The sequence below is a fragment of the Haematobia irritans genome, chromosome 5 (assembly GCF_050003625.1).
Source record: "Haematobia irritans isolate KBUSLIRL chromosome 5, ASM5000362v1, whole genome shotgun sequence".
NCBI lineage: Eukaryota > Metazoa > Arthropoda > Insecta > Diptera > Muscidae > Haematobia > Haematobia irritans.
Window position 1 is genome coordinate 33,308,348 of NC_134401.1, and position 12,367 is coordinate 33,320,714.

General features: G+C 27.3%; 2 long non-coding RNA genes across 2 annotated transcripts; both read right to left on the bottom strand.

Annotated features, from left to right (window-relative positions):
• Positions 1 to 6,160: 6,160 nt before the first annotated feature.
• On the bottom strand, positions 6,161 to 7,932 carry LOC142240683 (uncharacterized). The gene is made up of 2 exons (XR_012723353.1): positions 7,367 to 7,932; positions 6,161 to 7,302 (listed from the first exon to the last, which is right to left on the bottom strand). It is a non-coding gene; the product is annotated as an uncharacterized LOC142240683 (long non-coding RNA).
• Positions 7,933 to 9,172: 1,240 nt separating this feature from the next.
• On the bottom strand, positions 9,173 to 10,848 carry LOC142240682 (uncharacterized). Its single transcript, XR_012723352.1, has 2 exons — positions 10,127 to 10,848; positions 9,173 to 10,062 (listed from the first exon to the last, which is right to left on the bottom strand). It is a non-coding gene; the product is annotated as an uncharacterized LOC142240682 (long non-coding RNA).
• Between the last annotated feature and the right edge of the window lie 1,519 nt (positions 10,849 to 12,367).

The window sequence follows — 12,367 nt, forward strand, 5'->3', positions numbered from 1 at the left end:
TTAATCTAACTTATTCTAACTTATTCTAACTTAATCTAACTTATTCTAACTTAACTAACTTAACCTAACTTATTCTAACTTATTCTAACTTAACTAACTTATTCTAACTTAACCTATATTATTCTAACTTATTCTAACTTAATCTAACTTATTCTAACTTAACCTAACTTATTCTAACTTAATCTAACTTATTCTGACTTAATCTAACTTATTCTAACTTAATCTAACTTAATCTAACTTAATCTAACTTATTCTAACTTAACCTAACTTATTCTAACTTATTCTAACTTAATCTAACTTATTCTAACTTAATCTAACTTACTCTAACTTATTATAACTTATTCTAACTTATTCTATCTTATTCTAACTTATTCTAACTTAATCTAACCTAATCTAACTTATTCTAACTTATTCTAACTTAATCTAACTTAACCAACTTATTTCTAACTTAACCTATCTTATTCTAACTTAATCTAACTTAATCTAACTTATTCTAACTTATTCTAACTTAATCTAACTTATTCTAACTTAACCTAACTTATTCTAACTTAATCTAACTTAATCTAACTTAATCTAACTTATTCTAACTTATTCTAACTTTTTCTAACTTAACCTAACTTATTCTAACTTAATCTAACTTATTCTAACTTAACCTATCTTATTCTAACTTATTCTAACTTAACCTAACTTATTCTAACTTAATCTAACTTATTCTAACTTAATCTAACTTATTCTAACTTAATCTAACTTATTCTAACTTATTCTAACTTATTCTAACTTAATCTAACTTATTCTAACTTAACCTAACTTATTCTAACTTAATCTAACTTATTCTAACTTAATCTAACTTATTCTAACTTAATCTAACTTAATCTAACTTATTCTAACTTATTCTAACTTAACCTAACTTATTCTAACTTAATCTAACTTATTCTCACTTAATCTAACTTAACCTAACTTATTCTAACTTATTCTAACTTATTCTAACTTATTCTAACTTAATCTAACTTATTCTAACTTATTCTAACTTAATCTAACTTATTCTAACTTAACCTAACTTATTCTAACTTAATCTAACTATTCTAACTTAATCTAACTTATTCTAACTTAATCTAACTTATTCTAACTTAATCTAACTTATTCTAACTTAACCTAACTTATTCTAACTTAATCTAACTTATTCTAACTTATTCTAACTTATTCTAACTTAATCTAACTTATTCTAACTTATTCTAACTTAATCTAACTTATTCTAACTTAATCTAACTTATTCTAACTTATTCTAACTTATTCTAAACTTAATCTAACTTATTCTAACTTAACCTAACTTATTCTAACTTAATCTAACTTATTCTAACTTAACCTATCTTATTCTAACTTATTCTAACTTAACCTAACTTATTCTAACTTAATCTAACTTATTCTAACTTAATCTAACTTATTCTAACTTAATCTAACTTATTCTAACTTAATCTAACTTAACCTAACTTATTCTAACTTATTCTAACTTTTTCTAACTTAACCTAACTTAACCTAACTTATTCTAACTTATTCTAACTTAACCTAACTTATTCTAACTTAATCTAACTTATTCTAACTTAATCTAACTTATTCTAACTTAATCTAACTTATTCTAACTTATTCTAACTTATTCTAACTTAATCTAACTTATTCTAACTTATTCTAACTTAATCTAACTTATTCTAACTTAACCTAACTTATTCTAACTTAATCTAACTTATTCTAACTTAATCTAACTTATTCTAACTTAATCTAACTTATTCTAACTTAATCTAACTTATTCTAACTTAACCTAACTTATTCTAACTTAATCTAACTTATTCTAACTTAATCTAACTTATTCTAACTTAATCTAACTTAATCTAACTTATTCTAACTTATTCTAACTTAATCTAACTTATTCTAACTTAACCTAACTTATTCTAACTTAATCTAACTTATTCTAACTTAACCTATCTTATTCTAACTTATTCTAACTTAACCTAACTTATTCTAACTTAATCTAACTTATTCTAACTTAATCTAACTTATTCTAACTTAATCTAACTTATTCTAACTTATTCTAACTTAATCTAACTTATTCTAACTTAACCTAACTTATTCTAACTTAATCTAACTTATTCTAACTTAACCTATCTTATTCTAACTTATTCTAACTTAACCTAACTTATTCTAACTTAATCTAACTTATTCTAACTTAATCTAACTTATTCTAACTTAATCTAACTTATTCTAACTTAACCTAACTTATTCTAACTTAATCTAACTTATTCTAACTTAATCTAACTTATTCTAACTTAACCTAACTTATTCTAACTTATTCTAACTTATTCTAACTTAATCTAACTTGTTCTAACTTAACTAACTTATTCTAACTTAACCTATCTTATTCTAACTTAATCTAACTTAACCTAACTTATTCTAACTTAATCTAACTTATTCTAACTTAATCTAACTTATTCTAACTTAACCTAACTTATTCTAACTTAATCTAACTTATTCTAACTTAATCTAACTTATTCTAACTTAACCTAACTTATTCTAACTTATTCTAACTTATTCTAACTTAATCTAACTTGTTCTAACTTAACTAACTTATTCTAACTTAACCTATCTTATTCTAACTTAATCTAACTTATTCTAACTTAATCTAACTTATTCTAACTTAATCTAACTTATTCTAAATTAACCTAACTTATTCTAACTTATTATAACTTATTCTAACTTAATCTAACTTAACCTAACTTATTCTAACTTAATTTAACTTATTCTAACTTAACCTAACTTATTCTAACTTAACCTAACTTATTCTAACTTAACCTAACTTATTCTAACTTATTCTAACTTAATCTAACTTGTTCTAACTTAATCTAACTTATTCTAACTTCATCTAACTTATTCTAACTTACTTTAACTTATTCTAACTTAATCTAACTTACTCTAACTTATTCTAACTTATTATAACTTATTCTAACTTAATCTAACTTAATCTAACTTATTCTAACTTAATCTAACTTATTCTAACTTATACTAACTTAATCTAACTTACTCTAACTTATTCTAACTTAATCTAACTTAATCTAACTTATTATAACTTATTCTAACTTATTCTAACTTAATCTAACTTATTCTAACTTAATCTAATTTACTCTAACTTATTCTAACTTAATCTAACTTATTCTAACTTAACCTAACTTACTCTAACTTATAGTTTTTTCGAACGGACCCACGCCCACTTACCCACCCCTACCGACCGCGGGGGCCACATCCCCATAACGTAGGGACAGCGTACGCGGTATTTAATCTAACTTATTCTATCTTATTCATACTTATTCTATCTTATTCTAACTTAACCTAACTTATTTTAACTTAGCTAACTTATTCTAACTTAACCTATCTTATTCTAACTTAATCTAACTTATTCTAACGTAACCTAACTTATTCCAACTTAACCTAACTTATTCTAACTTAACTGACTTATTCTAACTTAATCTAACTTATTCTAACTTAACCTAACTTATTCTAACTTAATCTAACTTATTCTAACTTAATCTAACTTAATCTAACTTAACCTATCTTATTCTAACTTATTCTAACTTAATCTAACTTATTCTAACTTAACCTAACTTATTCTAACTTAATCTAACTGACTCTAACTTATTCTAACTTAATCTAACTTATTCTGCCTTATTCTAACTTAACCTAACTTATTCTAACTTAACCTATCTTATTCTAACTTATTCTAACTTAATCTAACTTATTCTAACTTAACCTAACTTATTCTAACTTAATCTAACTGACTCTAACTTATTCTAACTTAATTTAACTTATTCTAACTTAATCTAACTTATTCTAACTTAACCTATCTTATTCTAACTTATTCTAACTTAATCTAACTTATTCTAACTTAACCTAACTTATTCTAACTTAATCTAACTTATTCTAACTTATTCTAACTTAATCTAACTTAATCTAGCTTATTCTATCTTATTCTAACTTATTCTAACTTACTCTAACTTATTCTATCTCATTCTAACTTATTCTAACTTAACCTAACTTAATCTAACTTATTCTAACTTAACCTAACTTATTCTAGCTTAATCTAACTTATTCTAACTTAATCTAACTTATTCTAACTTACTCTAACTTAATCTATCTTATTCTAACTTATTCTAACTTAATCTAACCTATTCTAACTTAATCTAACTTATTCTAGCTTAATCTAACTTATTCTAACTTAATCTAACTTATTCTAACTTAACTTTTCTTATTCTACCTTAACCTAACTTATTCTAACTTAACCTAACTTATTCTAACTTAATCTAGCTTATTCTAACTTAATCTAACTTATTCTAACTTAATCTAACTTATTCTAACTTAATCTAACTTATTCTAACTTAATCTAACTTATTCTATCTTATTCTAACTTATTCTAACTTATTCTAACTTAACCTAACTTAATCTAACTTATTCTAACTTAATCTAACTTAATCTAACTTAACCTAACCTATTCTAACTTAATCTAACTTATTCTAGCTTAATCTAACTTATTCTAACTTAACTAACTTATTCTAACTTAACCTAACTTATTCTAACTTAACCTACCTTATTCTAACTTAACCTATCTTATTCTACCTTAATCTAACTTATTCTATCTTATGCTAACTTATTCTAACTTAACCTAACTTATTCTAACTTAACCTAACTTAACCTAACTTATTCTAACTTAACCTAACTTAATCTAACTTATTCTATCTTATTCTAACTTAACCTAACTTATTCTAGCTTAACCTAACTTACTCTAACTTAACCTAACTTACTCTAACTTAACCTATCTTATTCTAACTTAACCTATCTTATTCTAACTAAACTTTTCTTATTCTACCTTAACCTAACTTATTCTAACTTAACCTAACTTATTCTAACTTAACCTAACTTACTCTTACTTAACCTAACTTACTCTAACTTATTCTAACTTAACCTATCTTATTCTACCTTAATCTAACTTAACCTAACTTATTCTAACTTAACCTAACTTACTCTAACTTAACCTAACTTACTCTAACTTAACCTAACTTACTCTAACTTAACCTATCTTATTCTAACTTAACCTATCTTGTTCTAACATCTTCAAATAGTTTTTTTCGAACGGACCCACGCCCACTTACCCACCCCTACCGACCGCGGGGGCTACATCCCCATTACGTAGGGATAGCGTACGCGGTATTTAATCCAACTTATTCTATTTTATTCATACTTATTCTATCTTATATAACTTAACCTAGCTTATTCTAACTTATTCACTATATCTAACCTTAACCTAACTTAACCTAGCTTATTCTAATTTAGCCTATAACTTACTCTAACTTAACATAACTTATTCTTACTCAACCTAAGTTACTCTAATTTAACCTGACTTATTCTAACTTTTTCTAACTTAGCCTATAACTTATTCTAACCTAACTTATTCGTACTTAACTTAACTATCTCAATCTAGATTTTCTGTATGTAGACCAAATTATTCCTTTTTTATCTTAACCTAGCATTCATTTAAGTTCTAAATTAATTTTATATAAATTAATTTCATTGAACTCACCTGATCCGAAATGAATAGGAATCCAGTTGAATTGAATAGATTGAGTTATATGATTTGAAGTGAATTAAATCGTTTTTTTAATACGAATGATGTTTTTATTCTCTATGCTAAGGCAATTCCCTAAATCTTCACTGAATACCAAATGAGTTTTCATTCATCATTTTTTATGTCCCAGTAATGCTTTGGACATATGTATGTATGTATGTATGTATGTTTCAGAAAACGTTCCTATTGTTGTAAGCATTTTTATCCCATATATAATATAGTAAAAAAAAAAACTATTGGATTATAGTTTCCCATTAGTAGATTTCAGAAAAATTGGGGTCTCCACATTTTTCTTCTTTCTTTCGATTTACATTCAATCATCTTCAATCGTACCCTAATCCAATTTAAAATTCTCATCTCAATTTAATATTCCTTTTTATTCATTCGTTACGTTATATTCAAATATGGATTAATCGGGGATTCATATCTTTTTTAACATAGAAAATACGATATATTGATCTCAGTCGATGCAATTATATTTGCAATAAAATTTCAAAATTAAACGGATTATCCAAAACAAAAGCCACAACATTTATTTTGCAAACATTTATTAGCACAAAATTAAGTCAGGAAAACAAATAAATGGAAAATATGTCCGCCAAATTTTTGCTATAGAATATTCTTCTCCAATATTTTGGTTTAATAAAACAGTTTAATGCCGATCATTCTTTAATCCATTAGCAATTCTTGTGAAAATACAATATGTATCCATGGCAACGTTTCCACAAATGTCTCAGCCACAATATTGAATACATACGTCTTGATTATATATCATCTACTAAAGGAGCATCTTCTAATCATTCTTCATCCCGTACATTCTTTATTCCGTAGGTTGATTGCAGCACATATTGTTATGGAAACATAAATAGTATCCATAGCAACGTTTCAAAATTTTCGATATCCAAATGGAAACTTCACTGGCCATTGGTGTTCAACATCCAAACTTATCATTGGTCATCACAAATTTTCACTCCACTAACTTAGGATGACTTAGATTTTCTATATGTTCGTTTTCTTCACATAAATCCAAATTGCTATGGAACACCAAAGAAAATTCAAACAATTCCCATTTCAGATGAATTCAGATTTTCGGTCCATTAGAGTTGAAATTATAGCGTTGCCTTGGTCATCTTTAATAAAAGGGGCTTCTATTTGCGTAATCCATTCAGGGAAAATGTTTTCAATTGAATTCTTCAAAAAAAAAAAAATATTTTCCGGCGCACTATTTGAATAGAACCGTTTTGAACAATTGAATAATTGAAACTGATTGAAAATAAATGAAAAATTTCCTAAGTAACAAATTTTGAAATCATCGCCTACTGGTATTGGAAAAAAATTTTTTCATATGAATTTTTGGTTCCACTAACAAGTTGTTTTTGCAACAAGTTTATTGGAATAGATTTTGCAATTACTTCACAGCCATTGACGAAAAATTGTTGAAAAACGAACTAAGTCCAACAAAACAAAAATTAAGGAAATTTTATTTTGGCATCTTCCATTCCATTTCATGATCCTTAAAAGTGTTGAATATACAAAAGAAGCGTTGTTTGCAATGAAATACAGAACACAGACATCTTAGATCGGCAATTGTTTATTAAAAAAATGAATTTTCATATTTTTTTAAACTTGTTTTCCGATGTCTGTAAGGACAAAATTTTGTAACCATGCCAACAAAAATTTTGAATTTTCATCTTGATTACATACCGTCTAGTAAAACACAATCTTCGGATCATTCTTATTTAATTCATCCATTCAAAAATTTTGAATATCCACATAGGAGCTTCGCCAGCCATTGGTGTTGAACATACAGGATTAACATTGGTTTTCATAAATAAATTGGACAGCTTCTAGGGGGGAATTTTTAACTTAGTCTTCCGATGTCTTTTAGGACATAATTTGGAACATTAATCTTCATGCGTCTTCATTATACCATGTAGTAAACAGCATCTCGGGGTCATGGGTAAACTGAGCCATAAATTGTTATGGAAACATAAATTGTATCCATAGCAACGTATCAACATTTTAGATACCGAGATAAAAGCTTCACTTCACATTGGTGTTAAAATTTTCAAACTCCAAATTGCACCAAAGATCCAAACAAACATTTTCGGTCCATTCAAAAATTACATCGGTGGTCATCTTCATTTTTCAGGGTTTTCATGATTGAATTCTTGAATTAAATTATTTTCAAAAATATTTTCCGAACCGAATAAATAAATATTTGAAACTTATTGACAATAAATGCAAATTTTCCATGGTAACACATTTTGAAATAAATAAAAATTTTCCATGGTAACAAATTTTGAAATCATCGCCTACTGGTATTGGAAAAAAAAGTTTTCATATGAATTTATGGTTCCAGTAACAAGTTGTTTTTGCAACAAGTTTATTGCAATAGATTTTGCAGTTGCTTCTCAGCCTTTGATGAAAAATTGTTGAAAAACGAACTAAGTCCAATAAAACAAAAATTAAGGAAATTTTATTTTGGCATCTTCCATTCCATTTAATGATCCTTAAAAGTGTTGAATATACAAATGAAGAGTTGTTTGCAAAGCCATACAGAACACAGAATTCTTAGATGGGCAATTATTTATTAAAAAAATTAATTTTCATATTGTGCTTTTCAATATACATATGTATGTATGTATATTAACAGCAGCAAATAAATTGGACAGTCTCTAGGCGAAGTCTTTAACTTAGTCTTCCGATGCTTGTTAGGACAAAATTTTGTATCCATGGCAACTAAAATTTTGAATATTCATCTTTATGCGTCTTGAATAAAATTTTGATAAATTTCATGATTTTATTGATCTTCTTTTGTCTTTTCTGAATCTGTTTCATTACTATCAAAAATTACACGGATTTTAAAAAACAAACATTTATTGACAACACAAAATTAAGCCAGGAAAACAAATATATGGAAATATTTCCGCCAAAAATTTGCTATAGAATATTTTGGTACAATAGTTTGGTGTAATAAAACATTTTTTATTCAGTTCGCAGTTCTTATAGAAATACAAATTTTATCCATGGCAACGTTTCCACAAATATCTAAGCCACAATTTAGAATATTCATCTTCAGACGTATTGTTTATATACCGTCAACTAAAGGAGCATCTTCTAAGCATTCTATAATGCTTAGGTCTCTAACTATTTTTTATTCCGTCGGTCGATTGCAGCATAAATTGTTATGGAAACATAAATAGTATCCATAGCAACGTTTCAAAAATTTCGATATCCAAATCGAAACTTCACTGGCCATTGATGTTGAACGTCCAAAATTATCATTGGTCATCACAAATATTCACTCCACTAACAAAGGATGACTTAGATTTTCTAAATGATCATATTCTTCACATAAATCCAAATTGCTATGGAAACAGCAAAGAAATTTTGAATACTCATCTTCATGCTTCTTGAATAAAATTTTGGAATACATTTCATGATTTTAATGATCTTCGTTTGTTTTTTTTTTTTGTTACACGGAATATCCAAAACAAAGACACAAAATTTAGTTTGCAAACATTTATTGACAATCACAAAATTAAGCCAGAAAAACAAATAAATGGAAAATATGTATGTCCGCCAAAGTTTTGCTATAGAATATTCTTCTCCACTATTTTGGTTTAATAAAACAGTGTTATGCCGGTCATTCTTTAAACCATTAGCAATAGTTGTGAAAATACAAAATGTATCCATGGCAACGCTTCCACAAATATCTCAGCCACAATTTTGAATACATACGTCTTGATTATATACCATCTAACAAAAGAGCATCTTCTAATCATACTTTATCCCGTACATTCTTTATTCCGTAGGTTGATTGCAGCACATATTGTTATGGAAACATAAATAGTATCCATAGCAACGTTTCAAAATTTTCGATATCCAAATGGAAACTTCACTGGCCATTTGTGTTCAACATCCAAACTTATCATTGGTCATCACAAATATTCACTCCACTAACTTAGGATGACTTAGATTTCCTATATGTTCGTTTTCTTCACATAAATCCAAATTGCTATGGAACACCAAAGAAAATTCAAACAATTCCCATTTCAAATGAATTCAGAAGATTTTCGGTCCATTAGAGTTGAAATTATAGCGTTGCCATGGTCATCTTTAATAAAAGGGGCTTCTATTTGCGTAATCCATTCAGGGAAAATGTTTTCAATTGAATTCTTAAAAAAAATTATTTTCCGGCGCACAACTTGAATAGAACCGTTTTGAACAATTCAATAATTGAAACTGATTGAAAATAAATGAAAAATTTCCTAGGTAACAAATTTTGAAATCATCGCCTACTGGTATTGGAAAAAAATTTTTTCATATGAATTTTTGGTTTGGTAAATAAATTAGACATCCTCTAGGGTGGGCGTTTTTAACTTATTTTCCGATGTCTGTAAGGACAAAATTTTGTAATCATGCCAACAAAAATTTTGAATTTTCATCTTGATTACATACCGTTTAGTACAACACAATCTTCGGATCATTCTTATTTAATTCATCCATTCAAAAATTTTGAATATCCACATAGGAGCTTCGCCTGCCATTGGTGTTGAACATACAGGATTAACATTGGTTTTCATAAATAAATCGGACAGCTTCTAGGGGGGAATTTTTAACTTAGTCTTCCGATGTCTTTTAGGACAAAATTTGGAACATTAATCTTCATGCGTCTTCATTATACCATGTAGTACAACAGCATCTCGGGGTCATGGGTAAACTGAGCCATAAATTCTTATGGAAACATAAATTGTATCCATAGCAACGTATCAACATTTTAGATACCGAGGTAAAAGCTTCACTTCATATTGGTGTTAAAATTTTCAAACTCCAAATTGCACCAAAGATCCAAACAAACATTTTCGGTCCATTCAAAAATTACATCGGTGGTCATCTTCATTTTTCAGGGTTTTCATGTTTGAATTTCAAACAAATATTTTTTCTTGCATTAAATTATTTTTAATTTTTTTTTTGAATAAATAAATAATTGAAACTTATTGAGAATGAAAATTTTCCATGGTAACACATTTTGAAATAAATAAAAATTTTCCATGGTAACAAATTTCGAAATCATCGCCTACAGGTATTGGAAAAAAAATTTCATATGAATTTATGGTTCCAGTAACAAGTTGTTTTTGCAACAAGTTTATTGGAATAGATTTTGCAATTGCTTCTCAGCCTTTGACGAAAAATTGTTGAAAAACGAACTAAGTCCAATAAAATAAAAATTAAGGAAATTTTCATTTGGCATCTTCCATTCCATTTATTGCTCAATAAAAGTGTTGAAAATACAAATAAGGCGTTGTTTGCAAAAATCCAATTTATGATTGCCTTTTTAATGACTTCAAAATTGTAAAGGAAAATTTGTTTTACGAAAAAAAAGAAATGTAATACAAACACAGAAATCTTAGGTGGACAATTTTTTATTAAAAAAATGATTTTTCATATTTTGTACATATCTTAACAGCAGCAAATAAATTGGCCAGCTTCTAAGGGGGAGTTTTTACCTTAGACTTCCGATGTATGTAAGGATAAAATTTTGTATCCATGCCAACAAAAATTTTGAAAATGCATCTTTAGGCGCCTTGATTACACCGTCTAATACAACACAATCTTCGGATCATTCTTATTTAATACATTTTCTAAAATTTTTAGGTATCCAAATAGCTTCGCCGGCCATTGGTGTTGAAAATCCAGGTTTATCATTGGACAGCTTCTAGGGGGGAATTTTTACTTAGTCTTCCGATGTCTGTTAGGACAAAATTTAATCTTCATCTTGGGGTCAATATTTTTTCCATAGGTTTATTGAGCCATAAATTCTTATGGAAACATAAATTGGCCAGCTTCTAAGGGGGAGTTTTTAACTTAGACTTCCGATGTCTGACAATGCATCTTCAGGTGCCTTGATTACACCATCTAATACAACACAATCTTCGGATCACTCTTATTTAATTCATTTTCTAAAATTTTTAGGTATCCAAATAGAAGCTACGCCGGCCATTGGTATTGAAAATCCAGGTTTATCATTGGACAGCTTCTAGGGGGTAATTTTTACTTAGTCTTCCGATGTCTGTTCGGACAAAATTTGTATCCACGGCAACTGAAATTTTTGATATTACATCTTCATCTTGGGGTCAATATTTTTTTCCATAGGTTTATTGAGCCATACATTCTTATGGAAACATAAATTGTATCCATAGCAATGTATGAATATTTTAGATACCGAGATAGAAACTTCACGTGACATTGGTGTTGAGAATCCAAAATCTTCACTTCGCTAATAGTGGTTGACTTAATTTTTCAAAATCCAAATTGCTCTGTAAACACCAAAGATCCAAATAAACATTTTCGGTCCATTAAAAATTACAAAAATTAGCCGATGGAATTTTCATCTTCAGTTTTCAGGGTTTTCATGTTCGAATTCAAAATAAATATTTTTTTTTTCAATTATTTTAAAAAATATTTTCCGAACCGGTTTGAATAAATAAATATTTGAAACTTATTGACAATAAATGAAAATTTTCCATGGTAACAAATTTTGAAATCATCGCCTACTGTTTTTGGAAACAAGGTTTTCAAATGTATACTAAGTTTTTATTCTTCTTGTCACACATTAAAATATTGGTGTCATACCAATAGAATCTGGACGAAACAAGCTATCGGCCATAACTTTTAGGTATAGCCCCCCATCATTAGCAC